Source organism: Ictalurus furcatus, chromosome 21 (assembly GCF_023375685.1).
Source record: "Ictalurus furcatus strain D&B chromosome 21, Billie_1.0, whole genome shotgun sequence".
Lineage (NCBI taxonomy): Eukaryota > Metazoa > Chordata > Actinopteri > Siluriformes > Ictaluridae > Ictalurus > Ictalurus furcatus.
The window spans coordinates 3,132,532-3,154,014 of record NC_071275.1 but is presented as its reverse complement, the minus strand read 5'-3'; the positions used below and the strand labels follow the sequence as shown (position 1 = coordinate 3,154,014).

The window sequence follows — 21,483 nt, the reverse complement described above, 5'->3', positions numbered from 1 at the left end:
GGCACCAGCTGCCTCCGGAACAAGTCATCACAAGGAGTCAAACCACCTGCTACATCAATATCGCTCCTCAGATGTTCCATTTAATTAGTCCAAATCAAACGATCCCCATGAGAGTCACTCAGTCAAGCGCAGGCCGTGTGCTAGGCAGCAGCTATGTACACGCACAAACACACACGTACACAAGCACACAGACGCACACACACTAGTGTAAATCATGGGGGACTTTAAAAAGTATAGAAAGTGTCATTTTTTTTTCCATGCTGGGATAAATATCAGGGATCGGTGTAAATATCAGAGATCACTTTATTCAAGTGATGATCGTGATATTGTGATATTTAACATACAGGGCATATAGAACATTCGATATTGTGTTGGATTCACGAGGAGCCTCTTTACGGAGATGTCATTTTAGGGCAGCATGTATACTCTGGAGAAAAAGGCTGAAGCATAATGACAACTGACTTTGTTTTGCACAAATTTAAAGGAGTGTTCTTGTCTGACAATCCTCTTCACCAGAGAGAGCCATAAAAGTACTACCATTGTGAAGGAAATAAAAGTCTGGATTTTCTCTGTGCATCATGCAGTGTTGTGCTGCAAGTAGGCCAGACTGTGCAAGAAAATGTCAGTGCACTCAGAGATCTGTTCATTGGTAACTAAAATATTCTCCACTTAAATAAAATGGAAAAAAAGAAAAAAAAAAAAACAGGAGTGTCTTCTCTGAAAGAGAAAATGTAACTGAAACGTAGCAGTGTGGCCCTTGCTTGATTGGCATAATCTGCTTAAATTTAACACCTCAGTCGTGCATGAAATAACCGCTTCTAGTTTGCTGGCCATTGTTGTGCGGCACACCTGCTGAAGGTCCCGGCGAGGTTCCTGTCAAACTGATTTGTACCTCGCCATCAATTTGACATTCAGTGACTAAGAATAGACACTCACAGTCAGAGAATGGCCATTACAGCAATTCCGCAAGAGTGCGTGTGGGTATTTAATTAAGCGATTGGTTTGGAAATTCCATCCATCCGTCAGTAGAGATCCAGAGGAGTATAATGACAGGGTTTTGAAGCAATATGAAAGAATTGTGAGGGGAAAAAATGCTGCAGCTGGAACTTTTCTCAGCTATTTTTTTTTAAAAGAAATAAGCAAGAATTCCGGGTTGTTCAGTGAAGAAGCACTAGGGATGGGCATCTGTCCTTCTGAGATGATCTGATGTGCATTCTGAAACGTAATGCATCAGAGATGCGATTCAATGGGATAAAAAATGAGAAGTTGGAGGCCATGCTTTCTTCACTGCAACTCAGAGGCAGCGGGAGAGGCAGGGAATAATTCTAAATAATAGTACACTAGTTATAAAAAAAAAAAAGATACGTGTGCGCCATTAGATTTTACAAATGCAGAATGTTGGATCCTTTCAGTCACCATCGCAGAACAAATTTTACATGCTCATTATTTCCTGCTTTAACACATCAGCTAAACCAGATCACGAATGGTCAGGAAACTCACCAAATTCTTAGGCATGTACTTATATAAAACTCCCATATCACCATTTACAATGTTCTGTTATGTAAATGACTGCATGCGAACTAACAGAGAACATCATCAGAATGTTCTGGAACAAATCGAGAAGGTCTGAGAAGGTCAAACATAATGTTAATAAATTAACATTGTGGAACTGTTTGACATAAACATGTCAGAACACTGTAGCAGCAGCTCTTGGCCATAGATTTTGGTGGGGACAGACGACATCAACCAGAGCACTTTTAAAAACCCGATCTGGCAACCCCATTAACCGTCCTATCCGCTGCTCCTCCTCCACTGAAAATGTTCTTAGAGTAAGCATGGGCCAGAGTGATTCCCTTGCCAGGGAACCTCTATTAATTCTTGTTGCAGTTCCCATTTTTGACCAATAGGTGCAATAATAACTATGGAAGCCAATTGGGACAGTGAGCGCCTTGCCCCACATATACACAACATCTAGAAAGGTCAGCAAATCAAAGAAACATCGGTTATCTGACAAATCGATTTATTTTTTGCTCACTCAACAGAGGTAGTTAATGCTTGAACGCAATTTAAGATGTGCAGTGATGTAAATGAGTACTTTATGAAGATTAACACTTGTTGAATGGCTGATATAAATGGTGGCACTCTACCTGCCCCTATGGACAAGTCACCATGGCACTGTAGTGTTCAGAATCTAGCAATCTGCTAGCTTAAACTTCATGCATCTTCAGTAAGCATTTTATCCTGGACAGGTTCAGGTGGATCTGGAGCCTATCAAGGCAAGAGTACACCCCGGGATGCCATGCATACACATATTCATACCTCAGAGCAATTTAGAGTCACTAATCGACCTACCAGCATGTTCTTGGGAGGTGGGAGGAAACTGGAGAATCCAGAGGAAACCCACGTTGACACTGGGGAGAACATGTGAAACTCCACACAGTAACCTGAGCTCAGGATCGGCAACGCTACCCACTGCATACCTTAAAACTGTTAGCTGGAATATTCACTGGGTGGCATTTCATTTTCATTGGCAGTGTCTCTTGATGAGACCATGAATGTTTTATGCAGTGCTTCTTCAAATTCGTGAGGAAGACAGTTCTTATCCTGTCTTCTTCCAAACAGGACTGAGTGTACTCCCAAAGAATTCTGCCTACACTGAAGGATGAAGTGCTGTGAAGGGTGTTATTGTAAACTCTAATGGTAGGTTGTGAAACATCTTCAGGACGATAAGAATTGACTGATTCCTGGCATTTCAAACCAAACTGAATGCTTATGAACATTTTCTCCATGTTTCATACAAACAGCACCACTGCAAACCTACAATTCTGCACCAGTCTTAGTTCCAGCTCATATCCCTGGACGCCAGAGATCCAAATTAACCGCTTTAATAAAAAAGTCGTCAGAGGCGTTTCCATATGTCGGCCTCTATTTAGAGTAAAACGTCTCCTTACCGTTGCTTTAGTCAAACTGCAGTGGGTGATAGTGTTGCCTAATCAACACCCAGTCAGTTCCAGAAAAGCAAGCGCCATGTGCTAAATGAACCCGCTCATTCATAATGGAGTGGTTCAAAAGAAAAACACTGAAGAGAAATCTTACTCAATACTCAATCTTACTGACACATGAGCAGAGCTTGTAATTGGTTACATGGCATGTGCCAATAATCAGTTCTATATTTAGTGATATTGTTATTGTGGACTCTTCAACATATCAACACATCACATCTTGTAGAGGTAAAGCGCAAATTCGTACACGCTATCTTGTACAAATCCAATGCAAAATTTACTTTCATCTGAAAACTGATTGTGGTTGTGTACTGAACCAGACTGAGAGATTAAAGGCTCAGGAAACCTTCGCAGGTGTTTTGAATTAATCAGCTGATTTGAGCTCTTCTCAGGTCGACATTTCTGTATTATAAATTCTTTATTCTACTATTTTTGAGGTACTGGATTTTTGATTTCCGTGAGCTGTAACCCGTAATCATCGAGATTAAAACCAAAAAAGGCTTGAAATCTTTCACTTTATGTGTAAGGAATCTAGAATATAGACGTTCCACTTTTTTTAATTAAATTACGGAAAATAATTTCCACGATATTTGAAATTTTTTTTTTTTTTTTTTTTTAGATGCACCTGTATTTCGTTCTCTCTGTTGGGACTATTTTTCTTTTTATGTTGTTTTTATGTTAGAACTGTCAGAAGAGATTGAGTACATTTGAATACTATTCAAAATTTCATAATATTTATGTATTCAATGGCAAAAAAAAAAAAAAAAAAAAGTAAGTTTAATATCCCAGGCTTTACTCACAGTCTATCAAAACATGTTCCCTTAAATTTTTCAGATAAATAATACTTGACGAGGGAAGATGGGATCTGAATAAATTCATGTCATTTGTAGCACACTTAATTTTGACATAGGTTTTAAATTATGTCTCAGTTTTCTAGTGGAATGTAAAAAAAAATATTTTAAAAAACTGACACTACATGTGAGTAGTTCTGGTTGTAATTCCCAACAGGCACTCTTTGGAATCACTGCATTTCTGTGGCTGAATCTGAAATGCTGTTCTAGTGGACACCTCTGGATACTAAAAGCCCGAATACGCTATGTAGTGAGGGTCACGGATTTCCCCTCTGAACTGCCCGAAGCACGACGGCGCACACTTCCGGGTTCTCATTGACTGTTTACTTGTGGTTTGTTTTGGTTTCTATCCTGTTACATAATTAGTTCCTTCCTAATGTCTCGTTCTCTGTTCTGGTTGTATATTTAAACCCCCGTGTGTCTTTGTTCAGGGCAAAGTATTGCTCGTTTCTGTGTTATCCCCCAGACCCGTAGCAAGCCTTTGATCCTTGTTCCTCGTTTCATAGTCCCGATGTTTTCGTCCTCGCGTTTCTGATTCTTGTTCTGCCTAGTTTAGCCCGTTTCGGCCCGATCGCCTGACCCCTCGCCTGTTTTATGACCTTGATATTGCCTTATGATATGGATTTGTCTGCCCGTATCTTTAATAAAAGCTTAAACTGCGCTTACATCTGTCTCTGACCCCGTTACATGACAGTGAGCGTATATACTCAACAATAAACCATCTCCAATGCCTCCTTAAGCTCATCTAGCTAAATATCTACAAGCTTAGCATAGTTCTGCGTGTTCGCACTGTCTGTAGCGGTATAGAATATAGAGTGTATAGACTCCTTAACATTCAAAAGCATCCAAAAGTGATTCAAATACGATTTGAATGCAGTTTTAAAGGAATTTCACGTTAAATGTTAACATTGTCTATGTTTAGTGTTTAATAAAAATTGGTTGAGCAATATTACGGTTAATAAATCTACTCTCAAATATCAGAATTCACATGATACAATTGTATCCATGGGACCATTAGTCATATTAGAACAATAAAGCATATATCTTTACATTGTTTAATAAATTGTGATAATATTGTTAAGTCATACATCAGGAAATGTCGACTGGTATTTCATTGCAGTCAGATGGGTCAGTCGTCATTTCTTCGTCAAAAATAGATATAAACCAGATAAACCTCATCTGATTAAGCATTAAGCAATTTCATTATGGTTTATGGTTTTCTGCAGCCATCAAATTTAGGAAAATTAAAGTGCTTAGAAAAGGTGTGAAAAATATAATAAATTACAATGAAGTATAATGGTGTCATTTGAGAGTGCCATAACGGGACATAACATTCCTAGGTAATGAGCAGAAGATTAGAAACAGTACACACAAATAGAAAAATGTTTGAGTGACATTGCAAGATCGTAGATAAACCCAGAGGCACAGAGCAATAAACCACTGCAGCTGTCAGAAAGACGAGACTGACGTGATGAAAGGTGTGTAAGTACGTGTTGTCAAAAAACAACATCTTTTAAAATGTGTCATAACGCTTTACTTTAATGTAAAGGATAATGTACATTTACAAGGATTCATATTGTCCAAAGTGGCTTAGCCCAAACCAAGCACAGAGCCCATGGGTCCAACTCTTTGGTAGTCCTGGGATTTGTACTCACAACCTTCCAGTCATTAATACAGAACTTTAACCCATGTTTATTAGTCCCAGTGGAACAGCTTCTGATGGTATTTTATAGAATTGTACAGATCCACTCATTTCTTGTTTTAAAGCGTTTCTTATGTCCCACCACCACCATCATTTGTGCATCTGGTTGTTCAACCGATATAAAAATGCAATGACTTTTCATATGTTTTCTAATAAATATAAGCAAACTATGTTGAGTACACTATAGTTTTGAGAAGTGTATTATGCAGCGTCTATATAGGACCGGGAAGAAGGAAAAAAGGAGACGAAGTTCTAATGGTGTTCCAAGTTGTGACATATCATTACTGGCTCTGGTCTCGTCATACAGCAAACGTAGCACTAAATCTGATGTGATGTTTAATAACTTTACTGTCAACTAACATCATGTCATATTTGCCACGGTTCTGTGTGCTTCTGTAGCAAAAAAAAAAACAAAAACTGTGACTGAAGAAAGAAATATCTTTGTAAAGTGACGTTTCCAAATTCAAAGCAAGTAAACACTAAACCTGGCACCTGAAGAGCAATGGATAAACCGGCTGGATAAATCATGGGTTCTACAAAAATAAGAAGACAACGTGTCAAATTCGTGATGTACAATGAATTGTGTGAGCCCAAAACTCTCAATGTCTACTATTCATCAAAACACCAAACCACTTGAGATTCTAGAAGGTTTTGGAGTTTTGGCTTTCATCTAAGTGACTGGTAGAATCTAATCCAAGCACAGAGCTGAGCGGGTGAGGTTTAGGTGTCTTGCTCAGAGGCCCAACAGTGACTCAAAAACAGGATGGGCGATACAGCAAAGCCACGACGACATGAAATCCAAGCAACAACAATGCTAGCTGAAGTTCTAGACGTACTGACAAGAATAGTAACACTCAAAAGCTCTCACTAAACATATGACATATGATATCATATTATATCATATCATATCATCATATTACTCAGCCGTACTCGGAACGTTCTGGAAACTAGAGCAGAGCATGAACCACTGCCCTATTTCCCATGTCCCGTATTTGCTACCATTGGCAAACTACATCCAAAACCAGCTGATGACATCACCGAGCGATTCAGACTTAACGCAAACAGACACAACGAACAAGCCAAAAGTAAACAGTAAAACTATTCCTCTGAAGAATGCCAAACAAGGTGGCACATTTGTATCATGTTGGCATAACACAGACGGTCGAGTGATCATGGGTGAATACCACTACCACAAAAGTCAGTTCCCTGAAGTGTCACAGGTGAATAATTCAGACCAACTGATTGATAATTGATGAGGCTCACAGAAACAGGTCAGACTAAAAGTATACCTGAACACAATCGCCTCACGGTATCAATGTAAGATAGTGTTTCAGCTACCGTTCACTGTAATGACGCCAGGTGAGGATCTGTAAGTAAAGATCGGGCTGAATGGAATTAATAAGAGCACAGTTAAGTTGCTGTTTTTGGATAAAACGGCTTATTTCTTATGATGACTGTGCACTTCTTACATCGTCGCGTCCCTCTCAGCAGCACTAACCTACTACTACTAAACTGGATTATAATCCGACTGGGGTTTACTGTGATTAAAGAATGGTGTATTCATTCAATTTAAAGTTTTGCTGATATAGCACTTTGAATAAACATCTTTACAAAGCCATGAGGTAAAGTTCTGCATGGCAAAGTTCTTAAAGCTATATTAAATAACTCATTAGAATGAGATATAGTCTGATTATGCAAAACAGCTGTTTACATTTCACAGGTCGTGTATGTGCGTGTTTTTTAAATGGTTTGGCCCGGACAATATGGACGGCGGGTCTGCCTGTCTGTATTCGGATTTTTACTGAAGGTTAACTCTATGTTCATACTGGTAGTGGTTTCTTTGCCTCTTTTTCCTAAATTGCTTTCTGATAGGTGTTCCTGATTTGAGTTGCTGGCCACCATGGTTTCCTTGTTGGTTTTACAAGTTGAACGTTAGGTGTTTTTGGACTATTCTACCACGTGTCACTGTTCCCTAGCTTTGCTTTGGGATTGGGTGCCATTTTTAATTTATTTTTGGACAGGAGTGAGCCCCCACAGGCCACACGGAGGGTGAAGGGGAGGTGCAGCAAATAATCGCAAATGATTATTTCTTATTATACATTTTGTCCCATATGCAGTTTTACCATGATATAATAATAATTTTTAAAAAATCCAGAGGAAAATGTTGCTGCACTTGTGGGATCTGTAGAGATCTTGCACAATCTGACCAATGACATGAGCAGGTTCATTTTGATTTCAGGTTGTCGTTAAGGAATAGTGAATCTTTGAGACTTCCACCAAAGACTGGCACCAAAAATCATGTTCTATTATTTATGAGTTGATAATTAACAGTGACGTGAAGCAGAGAGACTCTTGCCGAAGGAAAAAGGGCAGGTCCAGGCGTAGTGATGAAGTTGCGTAGATTATGACTTGCAAAGACAAAAATGAAGCAAGTTTTTTTTTTTTTTAAACTACCAAAAGAAGTAGAGTATCGGATGTTTGCTCCTAATCAGAAAAGAACACATGTGATGATGGGTATTATAGCAGTTAGGTCCTTAAAATAAATTCAATATCGTAACTAAAACGTAAAGCAGAACAACCTAAAAACATCTTTTTCATCAAAAAAATCATCAAATCCATTTTAAAACATTCACCCATAATTCCCATTCATACATCCCATTAAAAAAAACAAAACATCAATTTACACTTTCAGCTGGTTAGTTAATCCATAACCTCGTAAGTTCACTTCAAGACAAATATTTACAAGTTGATTGATCAGTCACAGTAGAGCCAAATGTAAACAACATCACATGACACTCATCCCATGAGCTCAATAGATCCAGACCTTATTGTGTCCCATATAGGTGTTAACGCAAAGTACAAGAGAGGAATGAGACACAAGCGTCACAAAGACCTGCATCGCAAATCCTGCCAAGTGAGTAAGAATGGGCTTCAACAAGACTCTTCAGGATTGGACAGGATCGCCCAATTCTTGTACACTACTTAACCCAAATTGGCACCCATGAGCACACACGTAGGCCACGGCATTCAAGTCACCACCTACGTTACTGCCTCCACTTACTACGGCTTCACTCCTGGGATGAATTTTCTCCTCCTGTATTAGCAGGATTTTGTCTGTCTCTGCCTCCTCAAGTGCCAGTGACATTGTGGGAGGTGAGAAGTCCTTCATAATTGCAGAATAATTGCATAATTGCATAATTTAAATCGGAGTACATGTTTGTTTTCAAAACGCCCACTTTTTTAAAAGCCGATTCTCATCCGCCAAATATGTTGCTTCACTCGGAATTACACGGGTTGTAGGGGGAAAAAAATCCATTTCCCATTGACAGAGTGAATTGCCGGTGGAAATTATTTTTTAAAAATATGAAATAAGTAGATGCCATGATAAATGACAAGCCCAAACATCACTTTCCTCAGCAAATGTTTACACTTGCTTCTCAAAATTTACAGTAAACTTATAGAGGACCAAAATAAATCCTTTAACTGTAACTGAGGATATGAAGTAAGACTACACGTTAGACCATCTCATACTATATGGTCTTCAAGGGCACACAGGAAGAAGGTAAAGAGCTTTCGCAATCACATTCGGCACGGAATACTGTCGAATACTCGAGGTCAGGATGTCGGAGGCAGATGACACTGAATCCTCTGCACTACAGACTGAAGGTCAGCGAAAGAGATTCAGTTACAGCAGCGTACAACAATACACCACTGGAGCAAAGGACACATGCATCGGTCCTGAAAATAGATCCATACTCAGCATAATGTAAAGCAGACCATTCTTGCATAGCTAGTTAATAAATATTTTAGATAGATTTAGCTAGCTAGCTAGCTAGCTCATAAAGTATGTACTAAATTTAGCCGCAAGTGTTGGGCCATTTTTCTTGCAACTAGCCGAAACAAAGTACACGACTCTACAGATTACATTGTTCATTTCTGTCTAAATTGAGTAATTATGTGATTTTTAATGCGTTTTTTTTTTTTTTTGAAAAAGTACCACGTAAAAATGCGTCACACGATGAAAATTTCTGATCCACGAGGACATTTTAAACGGTAAGCCGATTTTAATTATCTAGAACAATGGTCATCAACCCACGTCCTTGAGATCTACCTTCCCGCTGGTTTCATCTCCAACCAAAATCTAACACAGCTGTTTTAGGAGATCAAGAACTTCTTAGGCAATGATTAGAGGGTCAGGTGGGTGCGATTATGGTTGAAGTCTTCAGGAAAGTAGATTTCCAGGAACAGAGCTGGTGACTGATCCATAGAACACGAGCTACATAAAGCAGCATCATATTAGTACTAAATATCTAGCTAGTAAGGAACAATCAAAGACATGGTGGCCCAACATGAAAGGGAGTTGCTGTTACCACTCCAAAGTTGATTAGTTTCCAATAAACTCACACTCTGATGGGTTTTTTGTCGTTTTTTTTTTTGCCAACCCTAAACGTTTTTATTTATTAATCAATGGCGTCATAAGGGAAAGTTCATGAGGGCATGTTGGATGCAGGTTTTAAATGCAGTCCTGGTGACAAACCGCCCTGTACAGTTTTCCCTGCTGTAGAACACATGATCCACTTCATTAGCTAATTAACAAACCCTTCACGAACCCACATCAGGTATGCTGGCAGTTAGGAACATCTGAAAGTGTTCAGGTCAGTGGGTCAGCAGGTCTGGAGCTCAAAATACCTTGCTTAATGAATTTAGTGTTCTTAGATTAACTTGCCGTCCAGTAGTTTTGAACAACCTACAATCTTATATTGGCACGAACACAACTTTCTGCTTGTGATCATTTCTTTTTTGTTTAATTACCATACATGACATAAGCCTGACACATTTTAGATTAGCATTCTCTACATGTACACCAGAAGTCGGCGAAAGGCGTTAAAACAAAAGCACACACCGACAGCACGTTAACAACCCGACAGCAGTCAAATGTCATCTGAGCTTAATATAACAGGCATGCTTATTAACAGTTTTTTACACTACGCCTGTGTGTGTGAAATTCTTATGCAGATTATGTGGTCCTAGTGACTGCGCCTGCTGAGCAACACAACACAGCGCACACACATACAGTGCGGCCGGGAAGCAAATTAAACACAGACACATTTTTTTGTCGTTTAGATCTGTAGTCCAGAACATTGGATTTATAATGAAAAAAGTGCACAATGTCAGCTTTAATTTGAGGGTAGTGACCTCTATATTCTCTCAACCATATAGAAACCCCAGCCCTTTAAAAAAAAACACAAAAAAAACAAAACAACTAAGGATCAATGGTGATAAGTCATTTGGACTAGATGGTTCCTATTCAGTGATTTTTCCTTGCATGCCTTTAATGTACATGAAGCTGTAAGGTTGATTATATTTATGGCTTTTGCATCTTCGGTTTCACAATACAAAGGTTTTAGAAGCGTAAATGCCAATAAAGCATGCTATGATAAATCAATAAATTGATTAAAGGCGTTAGAGTTAAAACGTTCAATGTAGAAAATGGGCTGTATGGTTTAGCCATTGCAGAAGTCCCATCCATCCATCCATCTTCTATACCGCTTATCCTTTTCAGGGTCACGGGGAAACCTGGAGAATATCCCAGGGAGCATGGGGCACAAGGCGGGGTACACCCTGGACAGGGTACCAATCCATCGCAGGGCACAATCACATACACACTCACACACCCATTCATACACTACGGACACTTTAGACACGCCAATCAGCCTACCATGCATGTCTTTGGACTGGGGGAGGAAACCGGAGTACCCGGAGGAAACCTCTGCAGCACGGGGAGAACATGCAAACTCCGCACACACAGGGCCACGGTGGGAATCGAACCCCCAACCCTGGAGGTGTGAGGCGAACGTGCTAACCACTAATTAACCACTAGTTAACTAATTAACCACTAGGTTAATGCATAACCTTATTGTGTTATGCATTACATACAGGATTTGTGATTGTTGTGGCCAAAAATGCTTGTTTTTTTTGCGGCTTTTTTCAACATTTCTGACGCAATTTGCAGAGTTTTTTGGGCTTTTTTTTTTTTTTTGCAGAAAACTACTCGAAGTGGTCAAATCACAATTGCACAAAATAGTTTTGCATCGTCTTTGGCAGTGATGTTTGTTGGTAAATGAGACGTTTTAGCTGTACTCGCGTTCGCCGCATGTGGATTGAAGAGGGTTTTGACCGAATGTGCGTTGTGATGACATCACATGATGGAAAATCATGGAGGGGCTGATTATGTTCACATTATAAGCCTTATTATTCAATGGCAATGTTTCTTTGACAATTCATTTCTTTGAACGACTCACAAGTACACGTTTTCCAAATCAGTAGCACGACATTCACAGCGTTATCAGAAACAACAACGTCAAAATTTGCAAGGCTGCAGTAGCTAACACGTACAATTACTGAAGCATGGAGGCTCATCAACTGTTCATGAAAAGCTTAGATGTCAAATTCAGGTCTTTAATAAATTAGGTAGTAGGTGGCAAGAACGAAGTTAGCACGGTAGCAACATTGTTAAAGTTGAGCGTAAACGTCTGAGAAGTAACCGAACCGAACTAAACGTTTCTACCGGATTTACAAAAGTGTCTGAAATGCAGATTTTCTTCATCTTCTCATGTGTACTGTGTGTTGATGAATTGCAATCACCTGTAATTTACCAGGCGCCTGCACAGCACCGCTGATCTGCATTGGGTGATGCCCACAAAACTCCATAAATGGCAATGCTCACACACCTAAAATGATGCCTGAACAGCAATTTTAGGCAAAAAAAGAAATTTCTCTCACACCAATGCACCCTCTCCGATGCTGTGCTGGAAATGCCGTGTTGGTGTGTTCAGATGCACCCTAAGCATCCGTAAGAAAACAGCAAGGTGTCACCACTGCTTAAGTGGCTTTTACGCCGGGCAATTATTAAATCACATCTGGTCTGACCACTGCTTCATCTGAGGAAATAGGTGATTCCTGTATCACTTTTTCGAATGGGGTCAAAATCATAAACCCTCAAGCACAGATGTTGGCACCTCTGTGTTTAGTAGGAGAATAAACACAGTCATAAAATAACTATAAAACAAAACTGACACAATCACAAAGAGAAATAAAATACAATATATTCCCTAAATCAGTATCTGACTAATAGCCATGGGTAAAAACGAAACAAAAAAATAGTCTACTTTCCCACCACTTTGCTTTTCAGTGTAGCTTTTACAGACATATCTAGTCTTTATACCAAAACAAAGCAAATCCAGAAGGTAAAGCACAACATGTGGAAAACAGGCATAATGTCATACACAGGCAATAGTCAAAGAGAGTTGTGCAAATATCCCAAGCAAGTGCACAAGCAGGAGTGTGGATGCAGGAAGCGAGAATTAACCAGTCGCAAACAGAAAGCAGGAACGAGTCATGTGCAAAAAGAAGCCACACCTCCTACACCCGCATAGGCAAATACAGTGTCCCAGCTGATTACATATACACCGATACACATATGGTGTCAGTGTTTTGTAGTGTCTAAATTCTCAGTGGACGTGTTCCCTGGATAGTGCGCTATATTATTACGCACAGTGCACTGTAAATCAGGCGTATACACCATGCACAATGCTACTACACTAAGTACCACATGGCTGAACCATTTCTTTCAAAATGGATACCAGAACTACCAAATTTCATATATAAATGTAAATCAACATGACGTTTAATGAGCAATAACGCCAACAGGTATATGTATATGTGTCATACTGTATTCGTGGCAAGACACTACAGCTAGACAATTTCACATCAATCTTTTTTTTATTATTATTATTATTTATTTTTTTTTAGATAAACTCCATCTATTACATGTGTTCTCTTAACTGGTAGCAATAAAAATATCCAAACTCAACAGAAAAATTTCACTGTTTCCGTATACCTATAACCACCACATGATCTGTAACTCCACCCACTTGGCACGCTGAAACGCTCGTCTCTTATTTATTCAGTTTATATGTCATTATGATAAACATGTCAACTAATGCAACGCATTACATCACTTTGCGTCTTTAAAATAATTTTTTCTCAAAATCCGGGGGGTTTTTTTCTTCTATTTTCAGAAACAAAAATCTATACAATGTACACTCATGAAATTTTACACGTTCATCCCTATCCCAATTTAGACGAATATTCCGAGGCAATTTCCATTACTGTCGAATTCATGTTACGTTTTCGCGCTAAAAAAAGGACGATATTTTTTTATGACAGTGCATGGTATTACCTGATTAAACAACAAAGAAATGGGTTTAAACAGCGAAATGGATATTTTCAAAGCAACACTGTTTAACATTGTGCATTCCATTCCTTTATTTCTCTTTAAGAAATGAAAATGGGAAAAACAAATAAACAAATCTTTTCATTTATTTTAAAATGAAAAATCGTTGTTTTTTTTTTATATAAATTATTGACTGTTTTGAACATTGCATTTGCATTCTTTTTTTTTTAATGAAGAATGAACGGATATAACATACACAAACCTATCATAATTAAAAGGCAAGATTTTTGCTTCTGTTAAGCATGCAACTGTATGCATTTTTTAATACTTAAAAGCTCATTTGCATACATTAGTGTACAATTTTTTAAAAAAATATATTCCAATAGGAAAAATACTGGAAGAAGAAAAAGTCTCCATAAAGGCAAGACATCTCTAGTGTCTTAGAGTAATACAGTAAATCACTTTCTGCAGTAGTTTTTGTGGTTTCAGGTTGCTAGGTGATTTATAATGTTGGGATTATGTGACAGCGGGTTACTATAACATGTTTTAGGTGTTTACTGTATATAGTAAATGAGTGAGGACTGATTTCTGATACAGAAAATATACCGCACAAATGCAGCAAAGGTCATAACAACAGGGATTACTGGATCAATCCCCCCCCCCTCCCCCCCAGCTATACTGCTGATGCACCACAGCGCTGGATAATCATGACAGTGTTATGTAACAAGGACACAGTTGAATTCCAATCTGACCAATCTCATTACAGTTTCATGCCCACATATCAGATAAGTACCCAGTCTAGGACTACATAAGATCAGGTCAGGTCAGATTTTTGTTCAAACTGCTTCTGATCTGTTCCACTTAAGGGGGAAAGATTAGAACTTGTCCAACTCTAACCTGGTAATGTGAACACAGCCATAGTTTCATTTCAAATCCTATGTAGTAGATCTCAGACAAATACATACGAATAGTGATCAGACTCCGAATGACCTGCAACACCAACAAGGTATCAGTATCAACATGACATCTTATCCAAATACAGTACATTCACAATACTTGGACCTTGAATTAAGTGAGGTATTATGAAACTTATGGTTCAAAGATCAAGCGCTAGCAATCACGCCAGCTTAGAATCAATATTAAAATGACTTAAGGGTAAATTCAATTGTTTCCTCTTCACTATAAAAAGCTGATCGAAGGAACAATCTCACACATTAATACTGCACCCAAGTAGTCTAGATCCAGTTTCATAAAAACTACATGTAAATATGACTGGAGTCTGACCTTTTCATGCTGAGGTAATGACACATGGAGAGGCATCTTATGTTTTTCCAAACAATAAGACAGTTTAAATCTGTGGCTTACCCTGAAAATGAATCCTGACAATTAATATAAAGCACATTTATTATTAAAACTGATTAATTATGTAGTATTGACTGTAAATCAAGCAAGTCATACTCATAGATTATCCCAAGCCTATGATTATCCTGAACTTTAAGCCTGCACCTTAATGTCACGGCAAACACGACTGAGGAACCAAAATGGCTGCTCTAGCTATTGACTTCATTCTAGAATCACAATCGCCCCAAAGCTTTTCTATAAACTGCTGAAAATGACTGGCAAACTATCAACAAATTTATTTGTCTGAGGAAAAAAATGTCTTTTGGAAAACCCTTGTATGCAGCCAATCATGAATACAAGCTATGAAGGTTTTCACATCGTTATTCAAAGCTAGTCATCATCTATTAGGTTAAATTCTACCTGATATTACAACTCATTTTACTCCATTCATCTGTAGAGTTGTTTATTACATATGGTGATCATTTCGACAGTAAACATTACTGAAGACGACAACCACCAACATTCTGGCAAACAACAGCTAACTCTATCTGCAGTTACTTTTTCTTTAGCTCTCACATCATAGCTTATGAGACCAACTGTAATTTATTTGAAAATGTTTCTTATCAAAATTACATTTCTGGACATAAATCACCTACGAATTTTGTTTTGTATGGTTTCTACTGTATTTCCAATACATGAATTCCCCCTACATTCTGTTATACAAGTTGTTGATTGAGTCGTAGAGCCAAAAAACCTGCCAGCAAGTATTTTATTTCTTTCGTTTTTAGCAGAATGTAATGAATTTTGAAGCACAAATATATCCATTTTATGTTTGTATTGAGATAGACAATCTGCATAATGCTGGTTTTTTTTTTTTGGGGGGGGGGGGGGGGTTTCTTTCACACATACAGTACTGTGCAAAAGTTTTAGTCACCCTATTTTTTTTTTTTTAATACAAACTTTGTTATCGATTTTTTATTTTATGACTTCAACATTATCATTTTAGATTCCCAAACATTAGTTTTCTAGCAGAAAACTAAGAAATGTTACAGATCAATGTTTTGTATGTCATTAAAGAAAGCAGCATATCATGTAAAAGACCACATTTTAAATAAAAAACCATAACGAAGGCTGCTGGATTTTTCGGCAAAAGTTAGAAGCGAGTGCGACAGTCAAAGTCTCCAGAAGAACCGTGACTGGTTCTGCAAGAAGCTCAATAACACTTACAGCTCATGTCCTTATAAAACCGCACACATGGTATCTGACTCTACTACTTTTATTTTTATTGTCACATCAAATATTAACTTTGTTTCATTTTATACTGTTTACTACTCTTTATGGTCATTTTTTTTTTTAAATGTAGAAACATTTCATTTCATTATTTTTGAAGGCATCTTTACTCTATAGCATTTCTTTGCATGGGCCTAAAACGTTGATACAGTCCTGTAAGACTAGACAGATTTACAAAACCAATACATTATAAGAACAACAAAACGGTAGTGTGTCTTACGGCCTTGTAAAGCCTTTTTGAGAATATTTTAGACGCGCGGCCATTTATTTAGCACCATTACAAACACCTCTCCGACACGGTGACCAACTGCAATAGCAATGCGAGCTAAACGACACTTTTGTGCAGTGAATTTCCAAAAGTATATATTGATTTTCACAGCTAGTGGTCACACAACGTTACAGTTAATAAAAGTGTTTCAACTCGAACAACCCATGCACTCAGTTCCTCAGTGAACATCTACAGCCAAACGTACGCACAGAAATATTACTCAGGTTAATCTATGTTTGATTTATTATTGCTAAATTAAACGGGTGCATCTAGATTTTTCGCTTTTATGCACTACCGCCTTTACCTGAGCGTACTCCTGCACCTGTGTTCCAGAATACTTTGTTCCATCTGCTCCTATGACACTGAGCGACGTCCCCTGACAGTGCAATAAGAAATAATGAGCAGCACTAAGATGCTTGAGAAACGACCCACAACAAAAAGGGGACGCTTCGCTTCACAAGATGCATTTCGGTCCACAAGACTAACAACCTTGTAGCAAGATTGAGCACATATTTTCACTGGCATTACAAGAGCCAGAACCCAGTCAGAAGGAGCTGAGAAGCTCTGTGGTAGTCGTGAGATTCTAACTCAAATCCTTCTGTATAGTATAGTATATACTGTACTAGTATATAGTATAGTGTATATCTTATAGTACATCTGCCCTATACACACTGGAGTTTGGGTACTTTTAATATGGACTGCACTCAGTTTGATCAGAACCGTGACCACCTCACAGCACATCATGCATCTGAAAATCCCAACATCATACAGTATTTTCCACAGCTCAGTGCTCATATCGCATCGTGCTAAAATAAATAAATAAATAACAATCATAATAATAATAATAATAATAATAATAATAAATACCCATTTTTGAATATAAGGACTAGCTATGGACATGCATCTCATTCATTTCCAAACCAAAGCATGCATCTTTTACTGTGCAATCTCTTATCTGTTTTAAATCGACATCAGCACGTGCTCACATAGAACGCATGTCCAGCTCGCGCGTGCCGCAGTGTCTTACCTGTGTCTGAAGGCGCGTGCAGAGAGTGTGTGCATCAGCTGTCTGAGATCTGATGCTGAGTTTCACATCACCTCCTCCTCCTCCACCTCCACCTCCTCCTCCTCCTCCTCGCGCGTGTCCTACAACGCACCTGACCCAGATCTTTTTTATTATTATTATTTCTCTTCTTTCTTTAATGGAGCAGCGACCTGCAAGAGGAATGAAAATCTGCTAGTTTCAAAATCACCATGCATTTACTGGTAGAAATTAAAGCCAGGAGGGGAAAACGCGCGCGCGACGGTGGCGTTTTTCCTCCTTTTTCTTTTTTTTTTTTTTAATTTTTTTTATTCTGTTGCAGTTTGCAGGGTGATGATTGAGAAGCGCTGCGTGCAGTTCAGCGCTTTATGTTTCTCTAAACGCTGTTGTTTTTCTCATCTCTCCTCTCTATAGCTCATTGTAGTTTGCGGAGTTCAACCTCGCGCGCCGTTTTGTTCAACTTTTCTTTTCTTTTTTTTCACGTCCGCGAGCTCACGTGCATGTTTTACAAAGCGTCGCTTCAGACGCCTGAGGAAAGCAAAGGAAAGTTTTTCCAAACTGTTTTGCTTACCTATTTTTTTTTATAATGTTTTTTTTTCCTTTAGTGTTTTTTTTCCTGTTCCGCGTGCTGTTTGTGGTCCACCCTGTTAGAGATCCTGAGAGAGAGAAAGAGAGAGAGAAGGAAAGAGAGCAACAGAGGAGTAGATTTAAGGGACTGAGATTTTCCATTACGTACCTTATTGTGCAAAGCCTCGAGGGGGGGGGGGACATCGAGCAGGGAGAGCTCCCCAACAACACACAGGTCTGCATGCACACACATAACAAGCATGCATGCAATGCATTATGATAATAATGATAATAATAATATTAATAATAATAATAATAAAGAACTCTATGCATATGCATTGCCACATGCATGAACATACTGATTACTCCTGCAAGTCCATATACCAGATCTCACTGGATTTAAACAAGAGCAACCAACAATACACTCAGTTCTGCATGAACACACACACACACACAAGAGCAGCAAAAATACATTGCCTGTAGATTATCTGAGGAAGCATATACGCTGCTGAAAAGAACCATGATGAATGCACAGCGTTCTAGAAATGCAATGCAGCCATGACAAATACAGCCATACTGATTATCTAAGGCAGTTTATAAACTAGATAAATAATTACTGCTTATAACAGCAGTGCTCTATGGTGGAAATTAAGGAGCTCTCACTAATAATGCACACACAGTTGTATTCAAACACACACACACGCACACAGAGACGAGGGCCAATAATAAATGAATTCTCCTTCTACCCCCACACACTGATTTGTACATTAGTGCAACAGAAATGAAGAGCAATTATACATGGAATGCATTACAGAACTTTATTTAAACACACACACACACACACACACACACACACACACACATAAAATGCACTCTCGGTAAAGTCATACTGATTATTTGATTATTAATTTCAGCTTCATAAGTAAGTATTTTCAAGTGCTTTGTTAAAAATGTTGCTAACTGCTACTGGAAGCAAGCTCAGACTAACTATGTACAAGTATGTGCATTCAACCACATAAAATAATACATTCATTAAAAAAAAATGCATGCATGGTTAATAAAGCCATATTGATTATTTGAATAACTTTATACAGAAGATTAATACCACTGACAGGTGAATTACATTGATTATCTCATTACATTACATTACATTACTTTTACGGCATTTGGCAGACGCTCTTATCCAGAGCGACTTACATTTATATCTTTTTTTTTATACAACTTAAGGGCCTTGCTCAAGGGCCCAGCAGTGACTGGTTGGTAGTGGTGGGATTTGAACTAATGACCTTCTGATCAGGAATACACTGAGCTACCACTCCTCATTACAGTGGCACCTGTCAAGGGGTGGGATATATTAGGAAGCAAGTGAACAGTCAGTTCTCGAAGTTGATGTGTTGGAAGCAAGAACAATGGGCAAGTTTAAAGATTGGACCGACCAAGGGCCAAATTGTGATGGCCCATTTGATGACTGGGTCAGAGCATTTCCAAAATGGCAAGTCTTATGGGGTGTTCCCGGTATGCAGTGGTGCGGTGGTAGAGGACAGCGAAGCCTAGCCCATCTGGTCCAGAAGAGCTACTGTAGCACAAAGTGCTGAGAAAAAAAAAAAAAAAAAAAAAAAAAGAATCCTGGCTAGAAAGGTGATAGAAAGGTGTCAGAACACACAGTGCATCACAGCTTGCTGTGTATGGGGCTGCCTAACCCATGCTGACCCCTGTCCACCACCGAAAGCACCTACAATGGGCACGTGAGCATCAGAACTGGACCATGGAGCAATGGAAGAAGGTGACCTGATCTGATGAATCACGTTTTCTTTTACATCGTGTGGACGGCCGGGTGTGCGTGCACTGCTTACCTGGGGAAGAGATGGCACCAGGATGCACTATGGGAAGAAGGCAAGCCAGCGGAGGCAGTGTGATGCTCTGGGCAATGTTCTGCTGGGAAACCTTGGTATTCATGTGGATGTTATTTTGACACGTACCTCCTCCTTAAACATTGTTGTAGACCCTTTAGTACACCCCTTCATGGCAACGGTATTCCCTAATGCGCCCTGCTGCACTGCAGAAATTGTTCAGGAACGGTTTGAGGAACATGATAAAGAGTTCAAGGAGTTGACTTGGCCTCCAAATTCCCCAGATCTCAATCCAATCGAGCATCTTGGAATGTTCTGGACAAACAAGTTCAATCCATCGAGACCTCCTCACAACTTACAGGACTTAAAGGATCTGCTGCTAACGTCTTGGTGCCAGATACCACAGCACACCTTCAGAGGTCTTGTGGAGTCCATGCTTCGATGGCTCAGAGCTGTTTTGGCAGCACAAGGTGGATGTACACGATATCAGGCAGGTGTCCATGCAAATATTGAACTACTGGGCATAAGAGAGCTTGCGCTAACATTATATTCTGGTTTGCACATTCATACACAGGTGAAGGGCAATCACGCCTCAGTTGCTTTATTAAAAATGCACATCATCAATAAATAATTTAATATCAGCAAAAATATAACAGGACTCATGTCTGTGTCAGTCATGTCGTTACTCTTTTAAAGAAATGTATTCAAATGCAAAGCCAAATCAGTCAAATGAAACTGATTATTTGAGAAAGTTTAAAAATTAGCAAAAAGCAGATCGATTAAGGAAGAAAAAATATCGATTTTGAATCGTTGATTATTGAAACGATTGAACGTGTGAGTAAAAAAAAAAATGTCGTGCGACGTTGCACCATACTCTTTTGGAAAAGATTAGAGTTTATCTACCGCTTTATTACCCGTCACTTTCTTTGTGTTCCGCTGTGTTACACACCTTCACCACCTGCACAAAGACACAGACCGTGTGGAGACACTTAATTACCTGTAGATACGTTATTTACGTAAAGGAACAGAAATGAACCATATATTAATTGTACGGTGAATCATCATGGAATTTTCCACGTTGCTTTGGGTGAAGACGCAGTCGTTACCTAGATGTTCTGCATGCTGAGCTTAAACATGTACTTCATGAGCTCCCTGAGCACCTGAGGCCCTTTCTGAACATCTCACTCCCTAATGAGGACTGAGCTATCACCGTAAGCTAGAGAAGATTAATCTTAAGAAAACAACAATAAGGCCGAGGAGGGTGTACTCCAGTGCACAGGTTATTAAGGCTTCAACAAAACGCAGTGTTGGAGAATAAAGCCAACATAGCAACA

The 21,483-nt window shown here is 38.9% G+C and overlaps 1 protein-coding gene across 1 annotated transcript in view; it reads right to left on the bottom strand.

Annotated features, from left to right (window-relative positions):
• atp2b2 (ATPase plasma membrane Ca2+ transporting 2) overlaps nt 1-18,474 on the bottom strand; it is a 170,693-nt gene extending 152,219 nt beyond the window's left edge. Inside the window, exons 1-2 of the mRNA XM_053653369.1 lie at nt 18,304-18,474; nt 17,718-17,905 (exon numbers count right to left, since the gene is read on the bottom strand). The gene's annotated coding sequence lies outside the window, so the exon portion shown is untranslated. The remainder of the gene's footprint in view (nt 1-17,717; nt 17,906-18,303) is intronic.
• Nucleotides 18,475-21,483: the final 3,009 nt, after the last annotated feature.